The following is a 22,643-nucleotide window of genomic DNA, read 5'->3' as shown; positions in this document are numbered from 1 at the left end:
ACCTTTGATTAAAAATTTAAATGACAGATAGATAAATATAGTGCTGAAACAATTAATGATGAGTTGCCTTTCAAATATGAGAACATACTGCTTTTCTCTCATTTCTCTCATTTGAAATAGAGTGGGGTATTGGATGGACAAATCAAGCAATTTGAACACAGCTGTTTTTTTATAGGCTAAATGATTGATCAGTTAATTTGAAAAAGAATCTATGGGAAAGAGGAGTAGATAGAGAGATAGCATTCATACATCCAAGCATGTGCATGACATACAAACATACACACAAACCAATGGACTCACTCAACCCCCTGCCATGTTCTGATTTAAGAGTAAATGTGGCACCATGTTCCCCATTGCGATAGTGATGGGTAGCGCTGCGCCTGCTGCTGCGCACTCCTCATTTCTCAGCTCCAGATTCAGGGTTTAACAGGGGTGGACTCGGGGGCAGCGATAGAGGGGAGTAGGGGAATCATAGGCTCCTCCATCATCTGGTTTACCTCTCGGCGTCGCTCCGCCGGCTTCTCACTCTGAATAATGATGCAGCATTCCCTCCCTCTGATTACACTCCCCTCACAGTAACCTACTGACAGACCACACCTCTCCTCCTGTCTATCTGGATCCTCCACTGCAGCATTCCTCGACTTATTCATTTTGGGTTTTTTTTTTTTGTCCCTTTCTCTTTGCCACTTCTTCGCTTGTCTTCAGCGTTGATCTTGATTGTAATTGAACACTTTAACGGGACCATCAAGGGGCAGAAATAGGGATAAGGTAATGCGGATAGATTTTCCTGTATTGTCACTGGGAAATTCATTCATAGTGCATAGTCTTCACAGACACAGTTGGATGCACCTTGGTTCTCTTTTTCCCCACAGTGCAACCAACTCTATCCCAACCCTCGCACCCTCCTCTCTTACCTCGCCCCCTCCAGCAGTCCAGTTTTACAAGAGATGGCTTTTTTGAGCCTTTGTCTGGGCTCATTCTTAATTCATCAGTCGCTATTTGTATGAGGCAGAGATAGGAGTTTGATTCTATTCCCGGTGTGCAGCAGTGTCCAGCAGGTTTGTCAGTGACAGCTCTATTCTGAATTACCAAGTGTTCCCAAGCCCTCAGAGGGAATCTAGAAGGGTTGGATTCTCTCCCTTCCCCTGCAGCACCCAATGCAAAATCACATCCCTATTTCTTGAGGGCAGTGACAACTGACTAATAGGTAGCACCTTCCACTTGTACCTACTTATTGTTCCGTGCACTGTGTGTTTGTGGGAATGGACGTGCTTTCACTTGAAGAAAAGTGCTCCCCGGGGACCATCTTCAAGTTTTGCCAGTAGTAATTGGTACTTAAAATTGGAGTGCTCCTAAGCTACATTAATTGGGAAACTGTCTCTGTTGGCTCAGCCATGGCATTACATATTATTCGGATGACAGCACTGATATTGGGTTTGCATATATTTTAAGTGTTACTATCACTGCTTGATTGCTGCCTATTTTGAATTGATTTTTAATCTGTTTTACATCATGGTGTTTCAGCGATGTTAAAAACCATGCCAGTGTTTTGCATGATTTAGAGTAGTTACATCACATTTTGTCACTGCTTACCATTCTCAAAGAATTTCATAGTTTTATGTTGTGTTTTCTGGTGTGTTTTGGCCACTTTTAACAGTTTCCCATGTCTTACAGTGTCCCTACAATGTGAAAACAGGTCTGCTGAAAAAAATCAAACTTGCTTTACAACTTTGGTAATCTATCAATTTAATGATGTTTATTAATGCTTGTTTTGATTTCACAGTCTGCAATTTCCAGAACACTTGACCTTACTGACTGATTAATGTTAAAACACCAGTTAACAACCAGAGTTCTCTTGAAGTGTTGCTGAGATTGTGATATTTCAATCCGAGTATATTCAGACTGTCAGAGGATCAATTGAGACCTCTGTGTCAAAGAGCGTTTTCAAGCTTCATGTACTAATAATCAAATCTTCCTTCTCCTGGTGAGGCAGAGTGAATGAAGGTTTGTGAGCGGTGACTGCACTGTATACTAAATACAGTATGCATTATTCAAAAACACATGGCCTCAGCCGAATAACAGCACACGTACCTTTCTCTAACAACGAATCACAAAATCTTCATTTGGTAATTGAGCCAGTGGCTAATTCCGTAGTGAGACACATCGATTTGATTTTGCTTCGCACCTCATTTCCCTCCAGCACTTTAGTAGTCAAGGCCTATTGCCTCATGCCCCCCCCCCCTTCTCTTTTCAGACAAGCTCGCCACCTACAGCAGCGTAAACAAAAGTACTGTTTTCATCTTACATTGGGCTGTGAAGTAGGTCGTATGAAAGCCATTAACACTTTCTGCTCCCAGTGCATTTGTCTGTGTGCGTGTCTGTCGATTCCTTCATACAGTACTTGTGTGTCCTTCGAAGTGTATCGACATTTTGTGTTGCACCCAGTAATCACGGCACAAAGATACACTCATTATGTCTCTGTAGGTGCGCCGCTGCTCTAACCCAGTGTGAAAGGAAAAAAACGATTCAGCAAGTAAAAGACACAAAAAACAAATGAGCACACAGATAAGGCTTCTACAGTTCTTTACCCTGTTTCTTATTCTGATATCCAATAATACCATTTAAGTAAAAACCAGTTCACTGTGATAGGGGACTTGTTTTTCCAGTGTAATTTAATTTATGATGGAGTGTGGTGGGAAAGGGATTTTCCACTTATATTGCTTTTGTAGTGACCTCCCGGAGAATTTTTCAACCACAAGCAATTATCCACACTTAAAAATGAATATCTTTTAATATATTCATTTTTTGTTTATTTTTTTCTACTTGATGAAAAGCCTTTCATTTAGTTGAATGTACTGCAAACACAAGAACGTTGAACTACAGAGAGGGAAAGAAACTATGAAGAAGAAGTTATGGTGTGTCAGGGGGTTGTATCTAGTGTTTGGGACATTAATCACCCACAGTCCTCTCTTACCTCTGACCCTGCCTTTTAATTGCATCCACACCTCCTGTTCTACCCCTGCTGTTTTTTCTCTCCTTTCTCCTCAAATGCTTCCTCTGCATGGCCAAAGCGTCCACAGGATCTATCAACCAAGTTGATGCTCTAGCCTTTTATTTTCCTCTGCCTGATTTTCTGCATCCCTTGTTCTGTATTTATCCAGTCAGTGTTCAGCAGGTGTTTCTCCCCAGATTTGATGTTCACATTTTGATTCAGCCTGCTGTTTTGTTTTTTTTTTTACTAGTATTTCCCTTGTCTGCTCTGATGGGAAATGGAGAGAAAATAATATATAAGAACAAATAAACTTGTTTAGTATTTTCTATTCACCTTAATGTTAGGTGCTTTGACTTTTGCAGTGTCCAATTGATACTGATTTGCAAAGGATTTGTTTCAGTATTTATCTCTCTCTGCAAACAGAGAGGTGGAAAACTGAAGGAAAAACCTGAATAAGTGAGTGGAGAAACATAATGACTACAGATGCTTCCACGCAGGACACCAGGGGTCACTGAATGGGTTGAAGAGTATGAATATGATGTGAATCATATGTTATGGCCTTTGCAGAAACCAGGGCACAATCAATACATATAGGGTATTCTGTAGGAGGTGATTGACACCACTCACCACCATCAGCATGCACTAACTGATGGAATATCTTTTGAAAGAATGGTGCTCCTCCCACCGGTAGAGTTCTGGTCTGATGTATTATGCTGGCCCAACAAGAAAACGTGCACACACAAAGACACAAATGTTTCAAAGAGACAATGTTTTAGCTTTGTTGAAAGGCAGCACACTTTCAAAACTCTGCTGTAAAAGACACAAAGGGGTGAGTGAAGAAAGGAAAGAAGTTCTGTCTGGAGCAGGAGCCAAGATGTATAATGAGTGAGTATAATGATGTATAATGAGTCAGAGGAACGACATTCTTCAGAGGAATATGGATTATTTAAGGAGAGATGTGGAGGGAAGCTTGTAGGCACAGTAGTCAGTGGCTTAGCTGCCAGGCAGACAGGTGCCAAATGCTAGGGCAGAAAGCTTGCTCTGGCAGCAGCAGACAGTGCCACCTCCTCCTCATGTCCTCTCTTGACCGCAGCCAATATTGTAGAATGTACCATTGGCATCTCCTACCGACAAACCTGATGCACGAGTGATTGACACCTGTCTTTATAGTATTGCAGCAATAATGTCTAATTTTCTGTTATTTTTGTAAGGAGATACACTGATGCTTGAGCTTGTTTTTACTGCAGTTCAGCTCAATGAATGATAAAGCCATGTACCATACACTATGGCAGTTGAGTGGTCGAAGTGCGTGGTTCAGTTCCAATTACAGTGTCAGGAGCCTGCAGGCAAGGGTCATGTAACAAAATGAAAAGGAATGATTTACAGCATCAAGATGAATGCATAGTTGGATCTTAGAGGAGAGAAGGTTACGCGTGCAGACTTGGCCTGAGGCTGTCTGACCCAAGGTTCAGGTCGTTAGATCCAAACTGAGATCCAGTCTGAGAAAATGTAACGGAACTAATAATGACGGATCCTACTGACCTGGAGCCCTCTGCCTCGCCAGCCAGAGCAAGAGAGATGACTTAGCCTTGACTCAAATGGTCAGCCATGGAGAATGTTTGAATATACAGCCAACTTCCTAATGAGCAGCCTAATGAGGCCCTGACAGGGCTTTTGTCTCGTAGTGTGGTGTTGTTCAGTCAGTGATCGGTTGTGACAGAGGGAGAAGACTCAATGATTCAGGGAGAGACTTGCCAAAAACTCAGTGATTTATTGAACGATAAACTTTTCTCCTCTTCATCCTGGCATCGTTATTCATATTAGCAGCTCGCGTGTTGCAAAATCGGACTCAGTCACTGAATATGATATATGTTGGAATTGTTCAGACAGATACATTGTGCTGTTGTCTCATGCAATGATGGCATTTCCATCCCCGCTGACACTGTTATTGTGCTCTGTTGTCACAGATCTAATTATCTGTTTTCAAAGCTTTGCACTTTATGATTTTTCTCCCAGTTTATTGTTTTTTTTTGCCCCCCACCCCCCCTCTCCACCATTACCATTAAGTGTCTTTACTGGTTTAGTCGTAACTAAGCATCTGCCGGGTATCTGATGCACAGCATGGGCGTTCGCAGCCACAAATCATGCTCCAGCAGGACTTAAAATAAATGAGGCTCAATATAACCACTGGAGAACACATTTAATATTTGCAGTGTGTTTGTTTGTTTGTTTGTTTGTTTCGTTTCTCTCATGTTAAACAGCAGTGATAATTAGTACCAATCGCTGCTTTGATGGTTTCATTTGGTTAACTTTTCACAGTTCGAATCGCAGCCTAATAACAAAATGCAGGTTCCTTCTCTCTATTTTCTCCACAGTGGTTGAGGCCAGTCACTGGGGTCCTCGTATTAAAACAGACTGTAAAAATTGTTACACATTCTTTGAGGGAAACTTTTCTCTATGCTGTAATTGCTCACAGCTTTCCCTAACGGTGGTCTAGATGGAGAGAAGCGGTTGAGGTTTCTGACCACTGACACTCTTGACACAGTGGGAAAGCTCTCTTAGCCTGTTAGCTGTGTTTGCAGGGATCAAACAGCTGAATCTGTCCTGTCTACGGCAGACCTGTAGACTTGAGAAAGGCACACTCGGTACCGTTAGCTTACAACCACATAGCTTTTCTTCCATCATACTGTCCTGCCATCTCCCTCCTCTTTCATGTGCCAAGAGACGGCGCTTTAGGCCAGGGCTGACAAAACGGCGTCATTATCTTAGCGTTAGCGCCTGCCCACGCTTTGCCTCTTATTCATTTCACAGCTAGCCTCCTGGCCCCAGAGGGAGAGATAGATCATGTGGGCGAGAAAGAGAGAGCAATTGGAAGAGAGGTCTCTTCGTCTGTGATTCTACCCTTTCCTACTTCTTCCCCTTCTCTCTCCCCACTAGCCTTCATGTACTGCTCCCTCATGGCTTACAAAAATGCATGAGGCCATTATTAGGACTCCCGCTAGCACTGAAAGAGGCAGACAGAGAAAAAGAATTGGGGTGTTTCAAGAAAGAAAAGAGGTTAAGCTCACCTAGGTTAGAGTCAGTGAGATGCACAAACAAGCTATTTATTATGTTGCGCACACAGTCAATGTAATCATGAACTTCACAGCTCAAGGTTGTTTACATACAGCGCGACGCAAATAGTTTTATAGACATCAGAAGACAACATACTGTATATGCATTCACAAATGTGGAGAAGCTTGCCAAATGTGAATGGACAAACTCAGCGAGAAGAGTCTAGCGGAGTGATTGTCACCAGAGTGTCACTAGAGTAAGCGTGGGCAGGAATGAGAAAGGACAGGGCACAGCGGTGGTAGCCCTTTAAATCCAGCTGTGAAGTCTGAATCATTTGCTCTTTAATGGCAATCATAACTCATTGTGCAGTTGTAATGTGTTCCACATTAACAGTGTGGGAGCTGGCTGTGGCTCATCTGTGCCTAATGCGCTATAGCTACAGGCTAAGAGCTCTCATCAAACACTGTTCAACTATCACTTCCTCCTCTTAAAGTCTTTTGTTTACTTTGTGCGCTCCTCACGCCCACTCCGCAACGAAACTTTGAAAGGCCCAAGACACCTCTCACAGTATACGATTTCTGCTCCAAGTCTCTTGAGACCATGGTTACCTATATTTAGCCATTAGAGGTTATATTTGCTCATTATTTTGTGAGAATAGTGCAGTGAAGTCTCACTTGTCAGGGAACAGCGCACCTTGTGATGCTAATGAGGTGATCCTGTGGCCATGTCTATAGGCCGCATCCTAGGAAGGTGTCAGTCTGGGTGTAAACCTTTGTGCTTTTGCTCTACTGGAAGCATCCAAAGTCTAGGAATAGAAGCAGCGCAGATGAGGCTTTGCAAACAGGCAAAGCTGAGAATGAGAGGAGATGTTTATGTCAAAGGACTGATAGATAATGATGGATATGGCTGGATAGAGATGTTCGCATGCACAAATTGAACCTAGGACATAACGATATGCAAAAACACTCACATAAACAGCAGCTGTGGTCTTTCGTCACACATGTGTGCACATTTGTCCAATAATCCAACCCCAACAAAACTGAAGGATTTATTAAATGGCTGCCAGACTCAGAGTATCAGTGATAGAATATCATTTGATTTCCTCTGCTTTACGTCTTACATTCACATTTAATTTCCACTTGACAGTTTGCTTTGAATTTAACATAGTTTCGCATGTACTTGAGAGGACTTCTGGTGGCATGATATGATACATACACACATAAAAAGCACACACCTTCAACCCTGACCATGTTGCACCTACACCAGCACCCTCACCCAGTTCAGTCCACCCCCCAGGGTTAAAGAACCACCCCCTTCACTCTCTCCATGCTTGTTTGCCCGAAGCGTGCGAGGATTAGCTAAAGCGATTATCACAAGCTTTTGCAGTTTTGTGAAGATGAATCATGGTAATGCTATACAGCGAAGCTCCTCATGCATTTCTAAACCCCTCGACTTGGTTTGTGATTTTCCAAACTCGTGAGGAGCCAGTTGGCTTTGCCATACTAAGCCAGGTGCAGGTTAGTCAGCTGTAGCCAAATTGGCAACATACAAGCGTGTGTGCACATACTGTATGCACAAGTTCAATCACTCACACACACACACGCACACACACACACAGCACATAAATCAGATTGCAGGACACTTTGGTAGACTAATGTTTTCGAAGTATCGTGCTCTTTTACGTTCCAGACTTTTAATACAGCATTACAGCTTTGTCATAACATGTTTCCCCCAGTCAAACGGAGCTGTCACACACCCCATGGGGACAACACGCCTTTGGCAATTTTTGACTTTGCTACAATGCTGTACATCACTGAAGCATGTTTGCCTAGAGGCTGTGTGATTTCTAGGTGGCACATACTTTTTTTTAGTGCGTAGTGTGCAAATGGCCAGACTAAATACAAAATCTTACTTACTTTAGTTTACATCCAGCCATCTTTGTGAAATTGAAACATTTCCTCTGAGGTCTTTCTTTCTCTACAGTATAGTTATTTTTCCTCTTTCTTTTTCCGCTGCTCATAGTTGCAACTACCCATTAGCACCTCTCCTGCAGATGGTGTGGTCTAATCGTGCAGGCTTTTTGCCGTTCTGAAGCCTGCCTCCCTCCATGCCATCCTCCAGACTGAACAGATGATCACGGCCTCTGGTTTCTCTCCCCGGTCCAAAAGGCTCTGGAGGATGTTCTCATTAACAGGACTTGTCAGAGCAACCTGCTAGCACTGCTAATTTATTTCCCCTGTACACACAAAACATACCATAAGCAGACCACACACACACATACATTGAACTCACGCTGCCGCATGTGTGCGTGTTTATGTGTGTATCCGTCACTCAGACAAACTCAGACACACACTTGCCCTCCTCTCATAAAAGCCTACACATAGACACACACCACATGCTGCAGCACATGGCCTCTCCAATGGAGCTCCAGGGCCTTCTCCTGCTAGATTGCACAACAATTAGCTGCAATGAAGGTTAGTACTGCATCTCTGACAGTCTGACAAATGATATATGTGCATTTGTTTGCAAAGCATATGTGTTTGTTTGTGTGTACTGGAGGATTTGTTTTTGGTAGGTAGGGTGGGCTGTTACACTGCTGTCTGTTTGTACCTCTGGGAGCCATTCTCTGCCAGCCTCCTCCAGCTTCTGTGATTCTCTCATCATGCTGTGTGTGTGTGTGTGTGTGTGTGTGTGTGTGTGTGTGTGTGTGTGTGTGTGTGTGCGTGCGTGCGTGCGTGTGTGCGTGCGTGCGTGCGTGCGTGTGTTTGAGAGAGAGTTTAAGAGTGGCTGCCAGTGTATACTGTAGGTGTATCCTGACAGACTCGTCATATCAGTTTGCACCTTATCAACAGTTGCAGTAAAGCGTACACTTTCATCCACAGGAGACACATTTGGACCACTCAACCTGTGTGTGCACACAAACACATTCATGTAGACACAGCAACACACTAAAACCACTCGGCTTGGCCATTCTCTGGGCTAGGCCATGTTATTTTACAAGCTCTGAGACACATTTAGCTGACAGTTTTAAGACCCATCAGTCACTTCACTGTAAAGGCCTCATTCAGCTCACAAGAGGGTTCAGTGCTGCTACATAATCGAAAAACATCATGTACTCATACACATAATGACACAGATGCCCTCAGGAAGATGTTAGTAATCATCAGTGACAAATGTTTCTCCTTTAACTGCCTCTATGAAACTATATTCTAGCTTACAGGTTTATACACACACATACGTAATCCAGTATGTTCCCTCTCTCTCACACACACACACAGGTGACATCTGTCATTTGTGGAATCATAGTATCTTTCTAGGATTGTGCAGATGGACGATGATCTTTGTGATTGACGATCATCAGAGTGATCGCCAATAGCTTATGCCTTTGCCAATGTCAAGACGATATTTGGCTGGTTTTCCCATGAATGTATTAACATTATCATTATTTGTAGTAATAAATTTAATATATTAACTAATGAATATTAATGAATAATGATCTTATAGCTGCGGACAACCGACGCTTGCAACACCAACGTGTGCACATGCACTCCGACCAGCTGGTTGTCACTGAAGCGCTGTGGTTAAACCGAGCAGAGGAGATCGACAGACAGGCGGAACATGTCACTTAGTTCAGTCTCTTAGCCTGCTGCTTTTTGTAATTAGACAGTAAACGAGACAGAGAGAGAACTGATAGCTATAAACAGTTGTTTCGATGCGCTTCCTCCTGCTGATTTTGAATGAATGTTGTCAATTCTCTGATTATTGGATTTAAATAATTAATGCTTTATTTGTGATGGCAATTTTGTCTTAACATAGCCATTAAATGCATGTGTCTGTATTTGAGAAAGCACGGTCGCTCTCTCTTTTTGGCTGCCAGGGTGGCGTAACCCCTAAGTTTATAAGCTGAGTAGTGTAGGTTTTTATTTATTAAAAATTTTGAAGTTTCAGTGGTACAATCAGATCCGGTCTTTTTTGTCAAATAAAATATTTTCTAAGATATTAATACACAGTAATGCAAATTCAAATTAAAAATATGCAATGTGCAAAAAAAAAGTCTACACATCATTTTCTTCATAGTGTTACAGTTCTACTATCTCCACTAATACTCACTGCTCTCTATTTCTAGTGTTTTTACTCGTTCTTGGAGTCAGGCCACTGATTCGGCCGTTTGTTGAACAGTGAAACTTCAGAACCACTAATTGCAGGGTTCAGCCATCACAGTCCACCAACAGCCCCTGGAATTTAGGGATCACAGCCTGATGGCTATCGTCTAAGGGGGAAAAAAAGGTGACATAGCCTTTAGAACTGAAAAACCATGTTCCTTATCCCTCCATACAGATTGTGTAATTACATGTATGTTTTCCGAGGTTTAAAGGCTAGAGGGATTTCTTTGGTTTCTGCTTTGTATGCTCTGACCCCTACAATTGGAAAAACAGAACCTTTTCTTAAAGTTTTGATGGAGAGATGTTGATTAGATTTGAGAAATACAGGCTTTATTTCCTCCAGCAGTTGGGGAAAGCAATTTTGTGGTGTTTGCTTCCTTGGGGAAGCTTGAGAAAACAATATGAAAATGATTTCTTTTTCTTTACAACAAGCATATTTGATGCTTGCAGGCAAACACTGAAATAAAGGCAAAGTTGAAGCCTTTGTTTTTTTATGGTCTCCACCAAGCTGTCTTTTTCCTCCCTTTTTCCACTATGACAGAAAATATAGAGATGCAGTGGTTGGTGTAGTGGATGATGATTGGGTGGTGACTGGGAGCTGTTCCAGGGGAAGTTGATAGATAAAAGGGTTGTGGAGGAAAGGACGCACATACACGCATAGACATGACGTGCTGACCTTGAGATCACTGGCACCTAATTCTTGGTGGCTCTTGAAGGTGGACTGAATAGACCAAAAGGGTAGAATAAGATTAGCAAGATTAGAATGCAGGAAAGCAAACGCAAATCCTTTAGAATCCGACTTGACGTAAACTGCTGACAGCAGCAGTCCCTCTCTGAGTTAACTGTTCACTCTCAAGATGGCCGTCACCCATCCTTAGTCTTACTTTAGCCTTATGTAACTATTAACACCACCTCCACCATCATCTCTCCTCCTCAGAGCCTTGAGCAGTCCTTCAGACGCCAGACCAAGTTACACAAACACACACATGCTGACTTCAGTCTGCAGCACTCCTCTGTATGAAGTCCCGTTGGTCAGACTGTATCAGATCTCTCAGGCATAGTAGCAGTGCATACAGTAGAGATACAAATTCTGGGCCAAGGCTCTAGGGAAAAATAACCTATACTGTACGTATCAAATCCATTATTGAATCTGTAGGCTATCGATCCAGAAAATGCACTGAACCGCAACCACCAGAGCATTTCAGAACCACCCCCGTGTGTCTCTGTGTGTGTGTGCTGTCCAGCACTGCACAGACCCACCAAAAAAAAAAACTTGGGGAAGTTTGTGCTTACTTTCATTCTGCTGTTATTTCCTCTTCTTTTTTCTACAAAGGGACTTTTCTCTTCCAAGGAGAGGCTTTATTCTGCCTGATCCCTCTCTCTCTTTTACTGCCTTCTCTCCTAATCACCACTAAAGCCAGCCCTAATTGCCAAAAGACTCGATTTTCTCTCTTTTTCCTCACTCTCTATCTCTTTCTTGCTGTCTCGTTTTCTTTCTGTTTGTTTTCTGTTTCTCATATCTCACCACAACGCAGATGAGAAGAAGAGGGAAATGAATGTTTAATAAGAATAATACAGAATCAGGAAAATATGAGTTTCTGGTTTTCATTATTGGGACATATTTACTAAGCAGGAGAGATGTGGTTACATCATGATAGCAACAGGAGATCCTGTAGTTACTGAGAAGGTTCTGTTCATGTATTCATCTAATCATTTCTGGCGGTTGTGTATGTGAGAGTGGTACATTTCTCTTCAGTTCTGAACTGAAGAAGCCCTTTAGATGAGAGGTGAAACATCTTCAACAAGTCCAGTTGCCTGTGTGTTGCTCTTAGAGATACTGTGACCTGGATTACAGTGAATCCTCAGACATTTGTCGGCATTGTGTATTCACTCTTGTCTTAGTCACACAGGCAGTTACACACTGTGATTGTTTGGACTCCTTATACAAGCTCAGGCAACAGTTCAGTTCCCCTTGCTGCGAGTGATGGCTGTGAATTGATGAGGGCCAATCAGGCACTTCTGTGCTTGTTTGAAAGAATACTCATCAGTCATTAGGGAGATGCTGATTAGACAGAAATAATGTCTTTGTGGTTGGCCTTTCTGTCAATATGTGTATGAATGTGCATGTGTGTTATTGATTTGTGAGTTCATTCATTGTTGTGCATACATGCACTCTGGCTTGCTGTACTTGAATACTACAACACAGAAGTACATATAGAACCTTTGCACAATTATCAATTATAGCCATTTTAATATCATCCCGTAGACTTCATGATGAATATAGTGAGGAGTAGTCAAAACTCCTTCCACTGTGTCTATCACCTTCCAGCAGCCTATGAAAACTCAAAAAACAGTTATATTTATAGTATAACTGCTGCGCTGAGCTGAACTGGTGTTGATTGTTCAGATTTACACAGCAGAAAGTTTGGACAGCTGAAACACAATTCTGAAAGCTTCACACAAAGTACGTGTACAGAAAAATTTTTTATTAGCCTGCAGTTTGCATGCTAAATCTCCAGCAGCTCTGAGATCAGCCAGTGTGTTTGCACTAGTCGACCCTCTCCCCTGACCAACCAGCCACGGTTGCAGCAGCGGCCCCATGATTAGCCATACAACAGAGCTTCAGCTCTGAACAGAGCCAGTCGAGATGGTCAGGTAGGCAAATTTATTTATTTTACATAACGTTTCACCCTCACTATTTATGTTTTTAAATAGAGGTTGGCAAGTGATAGCACTAATTCCATTCAAACACCATTTAAAGTGACTTCAAATTAAAGAACACTGACTATGTACTGTAGCTCAGAGATATTTTCCTTAACCCCTCCTAAAAACACAGCATCTTTTTAATTGGTATTTAATTGTTGCTGACAGAGAGGTTTAAAATAAAGACAGATGTACTGAGGAGGCGTATGACCTCCACACTTGCAGGAGTGCCCCCAGTTTTACACAGTAGTGCACATGCATACTGCTATTATTAGCTTTGTGTTTGCCTCAAGTCATTTCATGTATCTAAGCCTTCCCTAGAAGGACAGTAATAACAGACAGGATTTTATAACAAACCAGAAGTGTTTTTTGGGGTGAAAAGTTGCCAAGCTCTATCTACAGCCTAATATCTCATGCTGACATTTTTCACCCAGACACAGTGGAGTGGTGAAGTAAAGTGTATCGATGTTCAACCAAACAAAAAAGTAAAGCTGCTTAATTTCACATAAGACACCACAGGCCATCCATATTCAGGACACACACAACTTTACATTCACCTCATGGTACACCATCGCTGCAGTCGTACAGTGTTGCTGTGTAAGTAAGGCAGGATAAGTTTAGAGGAGGAGAAACTAAGAAACAACAAAGTTGTTAAATGAACAAAACTTCAAAACTCGAAGATATTTAAGTTCCCAGAATTAAAGCATTATTTTTAAAAGCTAATGAGGTTGCAGTTTTTCTCATTCCAGTTCATTTCTTCACAATGAACATTAAGGTAATGCTAATGATGGATTCACAAATGATCTTTTCTCCTTATAAGTTCTCTATTTCCTCCCAACTAAATAAAGCCTCTTTCATTCTCTCACCACTGAAGAGGAACATTTAAATACCAAACTTTGTGAAGCTGTGATTAACATTAGCCATCAGAGTTTTGCCTATAGGAAATGAAAAGAATTAAAAACTCTCACATTATTAAAAGTGTTTTGTTATAGCTTTGTAGTTGTTAAACATGACAGCAGCTCTCCATCTCTGAATTTCCCAAGTTCACATGCACATAAAATGTGAAGAGGCATAAAACAGTCAGATAATTGACCCAATAGAAGCAGGTTTTAAATGTTGTACTGAAACAAAGCTTTGCTTTCATGCATGCTTGACTGATAAGTAGCTTTTAGTTTTGTGTAGTATTTAATACATTTGTATTTTATGTACATCCTCTGTTTTCATAAAAAGGATGTTGGATAATACGGTTTAATGTATTGTCTCTGCACTTTATTTCTGGATGGCGATGCAAAGTTTGAAATGGTTTTGTGTCCAGTGCACGTTCCCTCTCAGTTTGTGTCCGTTTGCTTGCACGCTGTGAGCATTTTTGAAAAGGGAGCTGGTCACCTCCATCATCCCTTTGTAGGTTTCTGGGAAGGATGGAAGGATCAGCCAGTGTCCCTGACTGGCTTCAATGAATCAGCTCCCTGATGGGCTTCTAACATTGCTTTAAACAGCCTTCCATCACAAGTTTGTTCTCCCTTCATAGTCTATCAGTAGTGGACAGTGGACCTGGCTCTGTGTAGTCAGTCACTGATCAGAGTAGAGCAAAGCTCTACAGTGTAGCCCACTTTTAGACTGCACACTCCCCATGGTGCCTCTGATCAGTGTCCATACTCGTCTCTCACCATCCATCTCTTCATCCCGCCCTCTGTTTCCATCTCTCTTAGCTCCATCACTCTCCCTTTGTCGCTCTTTTGCACTCTCTTTCTTTCCTCTCTCATTCTATCCATCTATCCATCTGTCCCGATCTCTCGGGAGGCCAGCACAATTAACCTGTTTAAACAGCCATCTGAGCATCCCATCCATTCCAGTGTGTCTGTGTGAGAGAGAGCCAGTTCACTGAGCCAGGATTCCAGTGCCAGGCCCCCATCCGCTGCCCTCTCCAGCCTCTCCCACTGCCACCCCACCTCCCATTCCTCTCTCTTCCTCCTTATCCTCTTTACCCCTCATTGTACTTGCCCCTCTCTTGTCCTCAGTAAGCCTGATTGTAGCAGAGATTAGCCTGACCTGGGACCAGTAACAAGTGTTTTCGCTACTGTTTTGCAGGGCAGGGTGACATCTGAAGCATTCAGCGCACTATACTTTGAACAATGTAAAAGGCGGCAGCTATGAACTCCACAACCTTTTGAAGATCTCCGTAGCGACAACAATCTGCCTATGAGCTTCTCACTCGTCTCCTTTCTCCTCCTTAATGTTCTTTCGTTCATTTCACTCTCTCCGATTGCCACCTCCACACGCTTTTTATTCTCTCATCCAACTCTCTCTCTCTCTGCCCGTCCCTTCTCCCCCTCTCCTCGCACTTTCTTTCTGTCACTCCTCAGCCTTCTCCCTCTCCCCTGACTGTATCCCTTTCTCACTTCCCTTTCAACACTTGTCACCTACTTCCTGTCAGGCTGTCCAGAGAACACCACAAGAAGGTCACACCTCTTTTCAGCATTCCGCTCCTCTTTGTCCTTGTCTTCCTCAATGGTGAAGGGAACTTTAATTAAAAAAGTGTGGAGAAAAGTGAGGATGGGGTCTGGGGTGTGATATCATTCAAGCAACACACAAAACGTAATTTTCCTTGCCCTCCAAGTAATAGGAATGAATTCCCTCCCTGTGTGGGAATGCACATGGTAGTATTTGTAACATTTGAGGGTTGTGACTGCTCACATTGACTAGACAGTGGAGTGCTGGGCCGGCTGCTTGGCACACTGGGGTGTTGGTGTTATTTGCCAGATCAATGCACAACCTGGGCCCACTGCTTTAGACGACTTGTTAATGTGCAGCACTGTGCCGTTGGGCTTCATTGCTCTGTTGTTGGCCGATTTTTATAATCTCTCTTATAGCAGTATCGACCCAACTGAATGAAAGAGGAGCTATTGGAGGTTTGTGTGTGTGTGTGTGTCTGTGTGTGTGTTGATGGAGGGGTAAAATTGGCACTGTCTTTTTCTTTAATTGGTGGAAGAACAAGACCCTCTGGGTACTCTATGCACAGCCTGTCATTCCATTTCTGTGTGGGTATCAGTGCAGTTAGTTCAGCTTGTCATTGTTGAGACATGCAGGCAATCATAGAAAATAAATGCCTACACGCACACACGCACACACACACACGCACACACACACACACAGACTGATTATACACCTACAGTATATACACCTCATTATTCATTGGCTCATTGATTTTGACTTTTACCAATTTTCACTGAAACATTCCTGCACTGTGTAAAGGAAACATATTAGTTTAATCTGCTTTTCATCCAGATTTACTTTTTGTTCTTGCTGTTTATACATCGAATGAACAACTGAATCGAGACTCCTGGAGTATACTGTATTATAGTTTTTTTATTAGACTTTTTTGTTTCCAGTAAACAAATGGTGAGCAGCATGTGAAATCACCAGCAGAAAGATCATGGCTTAAGGTGATCCTATTTCCTGCCCTGCACTATTATTGCCTCTGAGCATTGTCAGAATAAGAAAAAATATGTTCAAAAGTCAAGGACAAAGAAATAAGATTGGATACCGAACTAATTGCATTTAGGGTAGAATCGGTGATCATTTTCTTGATTAGTCAATTAATCCTCTGGTCTATGAAATTTCAGCAAATAGCCAAAAGGGCTCATTACAAGCTCCCGAAGTCTATGGTGACATCTTCACTGTCTTGTTTTTTTCCAACAGACCAACAGTCCAAAACGCAACAATGTTCAGTTTTCTGTGATAGTAGACTAGGAGAAATAGAAAATATTGACACTTCAAAACTGGGATCAGAGAATTGTTGCCATCTTTGCATAGAAATGATTAAAATACTTAATCTACTAATTGTCTATAAGAGCAATACAAAGACAACATCAGAAAGGTCCCAGGCATTTAACTTCTTGTGGAGTCATTAACAACTTGAGAGTTGTTGGGGTCCCACTTGAGTCGCTGACCCACCCGGCCGTCGTGTGAGTCATTACGGTCACATATTGTTAGTCATGGTGTGGATGGGCGTTAAGATTTCTGGGGAGGGATCTCAAGACTGCATTGTAAGTGGCACTTACAGTGTCGTAGACCACCTCCTCTGTTTAGTGATAGTTGTTCCAGTTTGATGAAGATGGCTTCTTTAAGTGCTCTCACAAACCCACAGTCTTGTCTGGCCAAAATATGCACATTGCTGTCCTCAAATGAGTGTCCCTTTTCCTTTAGGTGTAGGCGGACTGCTGAGTCCTGACCTGAGGACTTGGCTCTCCTGTGTTGTGCCATGCACTTGCGCAGTGGTTTTTTTGTTTCCCGAATGTACCAGTTTGTGCACTCTTCACTGCATTGGACTGTGCACACTACATTGCTCTGCTTATGGGTGTTTTATCCTTAGGGTGGACAAGCGTCTGCCTCAGAGTGTTACTGGGTTTGAAGTGCACAGGGATTTAGTGTCTGTTAAAGATCTTCCTGAGTTTTTCAGATACTGCAGCACCGTAAGGAAAGATGTTGTTGCGTTTATTGCTTTTTTCTTCTTTGTCCTGTATCTTCTTGCCGTTTTTGACAAAGACACAGTTTGGGTAAATGCTTCCCTGATGTGTTTTTGTTCCTTCTCCTTCCCCTGTGTCCTTGTGGGCATGTTCTGAGCCCGGTGGTGTAGGGTTCTGATAACCCCCAGCTTGTGCTTCAGTGGGTGGTGAGAATCAAAGAGTAAATATTGATCTGTGTGTGTGGGCTTTCTGTATACTTCAATGTTAAGGCTTCTGTCATCTTCAGTGTGAACAGCACAGTCCAAGAAGGCCAGACTATTTCCTCCGACATCCTCCTGACTGAAGTCGATGCTGCTGTCCACTGCATTGATGTGCTCTGTGAAGGCTTCCACTTCCTGCGTTTTGATTTTGACCCAGGTGTCATCCACATACCTAAACCAGTTGCTGGGAGCTGTTCCTATGATGGAGATCAAGGCTCTGCTCTCTACTTGTTTTATATATATTAGCCACTATTGGAGACAATGGTGAGCCCGTAGCACAGCCATGATTCTGTCTATAGAAACCCCTCATTTTATTGGAAATAGGTGGTAGTGAGGCAGAGGTCAAACAGGGCATGGTCTGGGGTGAAGTTGGTTCTGTTGGACAAAGTGCTGGCATGTAGCAGTCGTTTCATTTACGGTCTTTACTGCCTCCGGGGTGGGGATGCATGTGAAGAGTGTAATATAGTGGTGGGTCAATGGCTTAGTCCTTTTTCCAGTTGCTGTCGGCAGTTAACGTCTTTCCTCTCATAGCCGCTGGTAGGGTCTCACCAGTGTCGCACAGGTGGCCGGTCACCTTGGCATGATAATCAGCTGTGTTTAGGACCACGGTGCATCTTCATTTATCAGTCAGCGAGATGGTGATGTTCCAGTCTCTTTGGAGCGATGTCAGTGCCTTCCTTTCCTGGATGGAAGACAGTGCTTTAGCACCATCTAAGACAGGAAGACAATGTTTCCCACAAATCTGAAATATAGTTGTGGGTGGGTGATTAGTGATGTAGTGACTTGGTGTTACCAACAACAAATGCATGTTAACGTTAACACAACATTTGCATTCATTTAGTATTCCTCAGTGACATATTGCTCTCACCACAATGCACCTGCTGCTTCTGCCTCTTCCTCGGCTGTCTCATCACCTGTGCCAGTCAGCTTCACTGTCCAAGACTGGAATTGAGAACTGACTTGTCTGCTCAGTTTCCACTGTGCCCACGTCTTCTAACGTAATACCATGCATCTCCCTCTTTCCCTCTTTCTCTCTTTCTCTTTGTCTTTGAGCATTAGCAGAAAGAAACAGTACAGGGGAGCGAGCAGAGAATAGTTAATAGATTGCAGATAGCATCATTCTGAGGGATTAAAAATTATGCAAACAAAACTACTACGAAAACTAAATCCATGCATCCAAAAGTTGTTCTTCCTGTTGCAAGAAGGCCACAAATTATGAACCTTTTTTATATGTTAGCTAAAACTCAGATGAGCATGTCCCCCCCCTCGATTACCTCTTCCCTCAGTGTGAAGCCTCAGCCTACAGGCTTCTACTAGCCATGACCAAAATACTGCTGCACTACTGGCTGCGTGCCTAGCTCCAAGAGACAGGAGACAATAATTGGAGGACAGTGAGAGAAGGGGCAACAGACCACCTGCTGCTTGTGCAGTTTTTTCCCAGTGTTTAACTGTTTCACAGATACACGCATTTAGAAATACAATAAAGCATGCTTTGAGTTTGATTTTAGACTTCTACTCATTGTTAATATATTCAGGCAGCCTTCCAAAGCTCTATTTGCACAGACACATGTTTGCCAACTGGTGTGTTTGTTATTGTCACCCCCCACCCTCCAAATCTAATCTGTGAAAATCTGCAAAAATAATAGTAGAAGAAATGAGATTAGACAAAAAGGGAATAAATGATACAAACAGAAAAGAGTAAGAAAGCTTTTTTGAGATAGAAACGTTCAGCAATACAAAAAGAAAATCAATCTGATGAACAGCAGAAGGCTTTCCTGCCTCTTTGGTTGTTGTAATCCATTTCTCATGTGTCGTCTGCACCTGCTTCACTCAGTGGACAGTGCTGTTGAAGAGCTGTCCCCTGTGACTGAGCTTTGAGTGTCTGTCTGGACATGTGGTCTTAGAGAGAAGGGTTCTGACATGATCGCAGGCATATTTTGGGCGAGACAGAACAAAAAGCCGTATTTACTCGCTGTGTACTTTCTGTGATAGAAGCCTTGTTTCAGCTGTTGTTCAGACGTGGGAAGAGAGAAGGAGAAGCTAGAGTAGTGAGTAGGAATGCGCGATATAAACGATATACGATATAAACGATAAAAAAATGGCCTACGATAGAGATTTGAATTATATCCCCTATCACGATAACGCATGTTGATCACGCAATCACAAGGCATACTGGGTGTACCTTAATGGCGATTTTACTGCTCCACTGACACTTTTTTTTTCTCATAAAAAATAACCTCACGATCGGAGAGATACACTAAATGATGTTATTCATTCTGTAATGTAGATATAATAAAACCCCAAACTTATGTCTTACTTAATAACATAAAACGAAATTCAATATAGACTGATCTGTTTATTTAAATACATTTATATTTATTTAGATTGTGTTATATATACTTATAACATGTTGCAGCCCCAGAGGAAACGCTGTTGTTCAGTCCAGTAAAAACATGAAGCTTCATTTTACATTCAGAAAAACTAATGTTGCGGCTGCAGTTGTTAATTTCATCTGTGAAACCAACATTTATCTTCCAAAAGAGATTATATTACCCAGCGGTAAATTTCAGGCCAGTTCATTAGATCGTTTTGTCCCCGGGATGATGGCGGAGGTTCACCGAGCCGGTGATCATGTCCATAGTCCGGCTGCTTATAAGCAGCTGCTCCCCGTCTGTGGATCCCACATCTCTCATCTCCGAAAAACGTCGGACAAAATTTCATTAAATATCCAAAGTGGTTCTAAGAGCTGCAGGTCCGTTCATCGGATCGCTTTCCCTCCGGGATGACGAGGGAGGTAGACCCCGGCTATCATCTTCGTACTCCGGCTGCTAGCTGCTAGCTGCTCCCGGTCAGCCATGTACCCGTCTGCAGGTGTTTCGTGTTAACTGGTGCCTTTTTCACATTACATTACGTTACACGAGATGAATGAGTCCTTTGAATGCAAATTAACTTGCATACACGATTAGATATTACACATATTATTAAATAAGACCAGTTTTAAATGTGCAACATTTATGTTTACAGAATACTGTATGATTACAGTGGGGCACAATAAATGTTGTATGTCTACATACTGTGTTCTATGTTTTCTTTTTTAAATATATTTAGCAGTTTAGTTTTCCTCAGGGTCTATGTAACCTGTTCTGAAATTATTCTATTATATAATCTATGTATCGTGATACATATCGTTATCGCAAGAGGCTGCTGTGTATATCGTGATATGGATTTTTGGCCATATCGCCCATCCCTAGTAGTGAGTTGTCCTTCGGCTCATGGTTTCTTACATTAGACTGTCTAGACATTGTAATCCCAGATAGGGAGGGTTGCAGGTGCCATAAAGGAGGAAGGATGAGAGGCGAGTATGGGATACAGTTATCTATGGCTCATGTTCTCATCTTCTCATGAACTGCTTTAGAGTTTAATAAGAGATCAAACACAGGAGTGCCCTGACAAGACAGAAGGCTAGCACTATAATAGTGTATAGGTGGTACATTACACTGCCCTCTTCATGTGACAGAAAAATATTTAATATCCTCACCGGAGAATATAATATATAATTTTCTGCATTGATGTCTCTCTGATTACATCTCTGTCTGTTGTTTCTTGAGTAACTTAGCCTCGCTACATCTCCTACATTCCTGTTGCATCTAATGTTCAGTTTTGAAGGACCTGGGTAAGGAAATTTTGTATATTTCAAGCCCATTTGCTGCATATTAGCCACAGTCTCCAATCATTACTTTTGTGTAGAGTGCAAGGATGCTCTGAAGAGTTAGGCTTGAGTTTCATTCAGTCCCTGCTCATACAGTATATCCCAGTAGGCTTTTATATGAACTCTCTTTAATGTCTCTGCCTAATTAGTGAAACTTAATCCAGACATATTTCTTTCAGGGAGGATGTTGGTTTTTCTCAGGGAAATGAGGAGTGCTATCTGGATAGTGAGAAACATTATTAAATAGATGAATCTAGTACAAATAGCTGTTTTGGGTCATTTCATGTTCTGTTTGTGGAAAACTGTTATTTCTGTAAAAGCAATCAAGCCCCGGTTTTCTATGGTACTGTATATGGCCTGACTGTGTGTGTCAGTATTAATTAAAACAAATATTATGTTTACATGGTATCTATGAAGATTCACATATTAATTTGAAATACTCATTCAGAGGTATACACATAATTTTAGACCCACATACAATTTTTTTTTTAATAAAAAAACTATATAGAACTATAGAAATAAAAATGACTTAACTGTATATACTCAGTAAGGACTCTGAGGAACACCATACTCATACTGGGTACGTTCTCCCTTTGCTCTCAAAACAGCCTCAGTTCTTCATGGCATTGATTTCATAAGATGTTGGAAACATTTATTTGAGATTCTGCTCCATAATGTTGACACCACATAGAAGATTTTCAGCTGCACATTCATGCTGCCAATCTCCCATTCTAGTACATCCCAAAGGTGTTCTGATAGATTCTGATCCAGTGACTGAGGAGGCCAGGTATACTGAAGTAGCAAGTTTGTTATTTGAAGAAAATGGGCAAAACATGCAATGAACCTGGTCTCTTTGGAGGGAAGAAACCTTTCACTTCCTCCTTAAGACATTCCTCTAAAACATATTTTACAGTAGGACGGTGAAGTCACGTTATAAGTACTGCATAGAGTGTTTGTGGTTGTTCTTATATGTCTTCGGTTCATCTCATCTCAGTGTAACAGAAAAATATATAAAGAAGAGGATGGGGTGAAGGCAGATGACTTCATGGTTTAGAGCTGTGTCCACCTGCCAGAGTTAACTGAAGAAATATCAGAAATATAGCGATTTTGCCTTCACATTAAAAGCTAAAAGCATAGAAGGCCTATTTGTCACGCATGGGGAAAAAAGCATGGTGCCATTAAATGCCACAACAAAATCAATACTTCCAGACAGAACAGTACAGTTTAAACATTTATGGATATGAATGCACTGCATCTGCAAAAGAAGCTGACAATTTTAATGTTATGTGTCTGCAG

At 42.0% G+C, this 22,643-nt stretch overlaps 1 protein-coding gene across 1 annotated transcript in view; it reads left to right on the top strand.

The window, feature by feature from the left end:
• LOC130174831 (cadherin-4-like) overlaps positions 1 to 22,643 on the top strand; it is a 233,496-nt gene that overhangs the window by 135,910 nt on the left and 74,943 nt on the right. The window lies entirely within an intron of this gene.

Source organism: Seriola aureovittata, chromosome 9 (assembly GCF_021018895.1).
Source record: "Seriola aureovittata isolate HTS-2021-v1 ecotype China chromosome 9, ASM2101889v1, whole genome shotgun sequence".
In the NCBI taxonomy this organism is placed as follows: Eukaryota; Metazoa; Chordata; class Actinopteri; order Carangiformes; family Carangidae; genus Seriola; species Seriola aureovittata.
The sequence above is the reverse complement of the archived record's forward strand: the minus strand, read 5'-3'. Positions and strand labels throughout refer to the sequence as shown.